We start from the raw sequence: 5000 nt of genomic DNA, 5'->3' as shown, positions 1-5000 counted from the left end.
AGGGTAGAACCAGAGTAGAACCAGGGTAAAACCAGGGTAGAACCATGGTAAAACCAGGGTAGAACCAGGGTAGAACCAGGGTAGAACCAGGGTAAAACCAGGGTAGAACCAAGGTAAAACCAGGGTAGAACCAGGGTAAAACCAGGGTAAACCAGGGTAGAACCAGAGTAGAACCAGGGTAGAACCAGGGTAAAACCAGGGTAGAACCAGGCTAACCCTCTGTTTAAACACTCAGTGAACTGAGACACACACACACCCTAATACCACAGCCCTAGCAAAACACACACACACACCCTAATACCACAGCCCTAGCAAAACACACACACACCCTAATACCACAGCCCTAGAAAAACACACACTAACACATCCTTTTCCAAACTCTGTTTTATTCAACCCATCACAGTGGTCCATCTGAAACCCTGTGTCTATGACAGGGCTCCAGACTCACCTTGTTAACTAGGAGCACAGTAGCCACTGACTCACCTTGTTAACTAGGAGCACAGTAGCCACTGACTCACCTTGTTAACTAGGAGCACAGTAGCCACTGACTCACCTTGTTAACTAGGAGCACAGTAGCCACTGACTCACCTTGTTAACTAGGAGCACAGTAGCCACTGACTCACCTTGTTAACTAGGAGCACAGTAGCCACTGACTCACCTTGTTAACTAGGAGCACAGTAGCCACTGACGGTTAACAGCGCAAGCAAAACATTGAATCGACCTGCAATGCAATTATTATTGTAACTAGAGAGGGAACAATTTCTGGGGAAATTGATGTGAAATAGTTTCTGGGGAAATTGTTGGGTGTGCTTGCATCGGTTGCAGATGGGTCAGTTTTTTTACTGACATTTTTACAACTGATAAACAGCGACGAACCACACATGCTTGAGTTTGAATACATTATTTAATGTGACATTACGTACTGTACATGCAAGTCTTAGCTAAAACTTTCCAAGACTTTTAGCTACGGTACTAATTCCGCGGGCTCGCTGATATTAATGTCTTACTATTTAGAATGTCGTATCTATGCATCGTTGCTAACGTGTGCTGACGTTGTGCACCCCCAATAAATTCCAAATTTGTAGGTCGCACATGCGCGAGTAATTGTAAAAAATGCTTGCACTGTCTCAAAAACTGGTCGCAAAATGCAACCATTTGGTCGCAGTCTGGAGACCTGGTTTATAGACAGAAAGACGGAAAGGAGGAGAGTGAGTTGGAGGTAGAGAGACAGAGAGAGAGAGACAGAAAGAGAGACAGAGAGAGAGAGAGAGACAGAGAAAGAAAGAGAGAGAGAGAGAGAGACAGAGAGAGAGACAGAGAGAGAGACAGAGAGAGAGACAGTGACAGAGAGGCAGAGAGAGGCAGAGGAGGTTACTGTATGCAGCGTGAGTGCACCAGACCTGCAGTCCTCTGTAATTGTGTCTGTGACTCATCTGACACATCATCACTGCTTCTAATTATCCATCTACTATATTTAACCCTTCCACAACACACCCCAAACCCAGCGTCCAATCACAACACAGAGCCTGGTAGGGCGGACCTATCAGGTTTCAGCTAAGAGGGTGTGAATCTGGGGCCAACACCGTTCCCATGCTCCCCTGGAATCTGAACATTCCACTGGCTTCATTAACACCAGGAGCCCCTTCCAGCTCGAACTGCAGGAGGAGGAGAGGAGGAGGAGAGGAGGAGGAGGTGGGGAGAGGAGAGGAGGAGGAGGTGGGGAGAGGAGGTGGGGGGAGGAGAGGAGGAGGAGGTGGGGAGAGGAGAGGAGGAGGAGGTGGGGAGAGGAGAGGAGGAGGAGGTGGGGGGAGGAGAGGAGGAGGAGGTGGGGGGAGGAGAGGAGGAGGAGGTGGGGAGAGGAGGTGGGGGGAGGAGAGGAGGAGGAGGTGGGGAGAGGAGAGGAGGAGGAGGTGGGAGAGGAGAGGAGGAGGAGGTGGGGGGGAGGAAGAGGAGGAGGAGGTGGGGGGAGGAGAGGAGGAGGAGAGGAGGAGGAGAGGAGGAGGAGAGGAGGAGGAGGTGGGGAGAGGAGAGGAGGAGGAGGTGGGGGGAGGAGAGGAGGAGGAGGTGGGGGGAGGAGAGGAGGAGGAGGTGGGGAGAGGAGAGAGGAGAGGAGGAGGAGGTGGGGGGAGGAGAGGAGGAGGAGAGGAGGAGGAGAGGAGGAGGAGGTGGGGGGAGGAGAGGAGGAGGAGGTGGGGAGGAGAGGAGGAGGAGGTTGGGAGAGGAGAGGAGGAGGAGGTGGGGGAGGAGAGGAGGGGGAGGTGGGGGAAGGAGAGGAGGAGGAGAGGAGGAGGAGGTGGGGGGAGGAGAGGAGGAGGAGGTGGGGAGAGGAGAGGAGGAGGAGGTGGGGGGAGGAGAGGAGGAGGAGGTGGGGGGAGGAGGGGGAGGTGGGGGGAGGAGAGGAGGGGGAGGTGGGGAGAGGAGAGGAGGAGGAGAGGAGGAGGAGGTGGGGGAGGAGAGGGCAGGAGGAGGTGGGGAGAGGAGAGGAGGAGGAGGTGGGGGGAGGAGAGGAGGAGGAGGTGGGGAGAGGAAGAGGAGGAGGAGGTGGGGAGAGGAGAGGAGGAGGAGGTGGGGGAGGAGAGGAGGGGGAGGTGGGGGGAGGAGAGGAGGAGGAGAGGAGGAGGAGGTGGGGGAGGAGAGGAGGAGGAGGTGGGGAGAGGAGAGGAGGAGGAGGTGGGGGGAGGAGAGGAGGAGGAGGTGGGGGGAGGAGAGGAGGGGGAGGTGGGGAGAGGAGAGGAGGAGGAGAGGAGGAGGAGGTGGGGGAGGAGAGGAGGAGGAGGTGGGGAGAGGAGAGGAGGAGGAGGTGGGGGGAGGAGAGGAGGAGGAGGTGGGGAGAGGAGAGGAGGAGGAGGTGGGGAGAGGAGAGGAGGGGGAGGTGGGGGAGGAGGAGGAGGAGGTGGGGAGAGGAGAGGAGGAGGAGGTGGGGGAGGAGAGGAGGAGGAGGTGGGGGAGGAGAGGAGGAGGAGGTGGGGAGAGGAGAGGAGGGGGAGAAGAGGAGGTGTGATTGTGTGTGTGTGTGTGTCTGAGCCAAGCCTGCTAAGTCAGCTGCTCTCTGGACTGAAAGAGGAAGTTTCAACATGCTGTTTTGTCCCTGCATTGTCATGACAATGCTGTTGACAGCCAGATGTCAGAGGAGGAGAGAGGAGAGAGGAGGTAGAGGAAGGGGAGTTAAGACAGGGAGAGAGGAAACACACACTCACACACACACAAACGCGTCCCTTGTTGGGGACAGGATAGTTAAGAGTGTCTTTATGAGTTTGTTCTCTCTGTGTCACAAACCATAATGTCAGTTCTCACAGATGTTGCAAGCTCTGTAGGAGTGAGTGTGTGTGTAAGCAGTCAGACCGGTGGAACAGCAAGCTTGAACGTGGGGTGTGTGTGAGAAAGGTGTTTGTAGCATGCCTGCGTGTGTTCTGTCATTATAATATGTGCTCCTCATAACCTCCCTCTCACTCCGTCTCTCCATCTCTCCCTTTTTATCACTCCTCTCTCTCCTTCTTTCCCTCTCCTCCTATTTCTTTCTCTTGCTCTCCCTCTCTCTCTCTCTCTCTCTCTCTCTCTCTCTCTCTCTCCCTCTCTCTGTCTCCCTCTCTGCCGCTCTCTCTCTCCTTCCCACTCTCTACCTGAGTACAGCCTCAGGCCAGATCTTATTTTTTCTCCTGAACAACATCTCTTTGTCTGCCTGTAAACTGATAAACCAACTCTCCTACCATCACTTCCTGCCGTCGTATCTCTCCCCCTCCCTCCCCCTTTCTCCCCCCGAGAGTGGGGGAGGGAGGGGAAGAGAGGAAACTGGGAAGGGGGGAGAGAGGGTATGTGTCTGCAGGAAGTTTGATCTGACAGGAGTAATTGCCCCAGGGGCAGTTAGAGGAGATAAAGAAAGGAAGATGTCTGGAGCTGTAACTAGATCTATCTCCCTCCATTCCCTCTCAATCCCCCCTCTCTCTCATTTCTCTCTCCCTCTGCCCCCCCTTTCTCTCCTGACCCTCGTTCATTGATCATTAAGCTATGACTCGTTCATCCCCCTCCACACACACACTGACCCTGGGTGAGTTTAAATGAAGCCTGGTGTTCAGACGTGAAACAGATATGAACCAGAACACAAGGAGGGATAGAGAGAGGGAGGGGAAGAGAGAGGGAGGGGGAGGGGAAGAGAAGGAGGGGGGAAGGGAGGGGGAGGGGAAGAGAAGGAGGGGGGAAGGGGAAGAGAGAGGGAGGGGGAGGGGAGGGGAAGAGAGAAGGAGGGGAAGGGGAAGAGAGAGAGATGGAGTGGTGTTTTTGGCTGGGTACTCCCTAGTCTCTCTACACCTCAACTCCTCCACACCAAACACACACACACTGATAACACACACACACACACACTGTCTCTCTCTCTCTCACACACACACACACACACACACACATACTCGGGACCGTGGCTGCAGAGCACATGACCAGAACCAAAGTCAACAGAAGGTCTTTGTTGTTTTAGGAGGGAAACTCTCAGCCTGAACCCAAAGACAGAAAGAGGGGGAGGGGGGAGGAGAGAGGAGGGGAGGAGAAAGGAGAGAGGGAGGGGGGAGGGAGGGAGGGAGGAGAGAGGGGGAGAGAGGGAAGGAGGGGAGAGGGAGGGGGGGAGGGAGGAGGGAGGGGGGGGGAAAGAGGGGGGAGGGGGAGAGAGGAGGGAAGGAGGGGGGGGGGAGGAGGGAGGGGGAGGGGAGGAGAGAGAGGGGGAGGGAGGGAGGGGGGAGGGAGGAGAGAGGGAGGGTGGAGGGAGGAGAGAGGAGGGAGGGAGGGGGGAGGAGGGGAGGGAGGGAGGGAGGGAGGGAGGAGAGAGGGAGGGAGGGAGGGAGGAGAGAGGGAGGGAGGAGGGAGGAAGGGGGAGGAGGAGGAGAGGGAGGGGGAGAGAGGGAGGGAGGAGAGAAAGGGGAGGGAGGGAGGAGAGAGGGGGGAGGGAGACAGAATGATTGTGTGAACCACATTGCTCAGGCTGCAGCCTCTGTGAGATAGAGGGAGGACAGGTG

The 5000-nt window shown here is 56.0% G+C and overlaps 1 protein-coding gene across 1 annotated transcript in view; it reads left to right on the top strand.

Annotated features, from left to right (window-relative positions):
* notch2 (notch receptor 2) overlaps positions 1 to 5000 on the top strand; it is a 37743-nt gene that overhangs the window by 8979 nt on the left and 23764 nt on the right.

This window comes from Hypomesus nipponensis, chromosome 26 (assembly GCF_054491055.1).
Source record: "Hypomesus nipponensis isolate SF chromosome 26, ASM5449105v1, whole genome shotgun sequence".
Lineage (NCBI taxonomy): Eukaryota > Metazoa > Chordata > Actinopteri > Osmeriformes > Osmeridae > Hypomesus > Hypomesus nipponensis.
The sequence above is the reverse complement of the archived record's forward strand: the minus strand, read 5'-3'. Positions and strand labels throughout refer to the sequence as shown.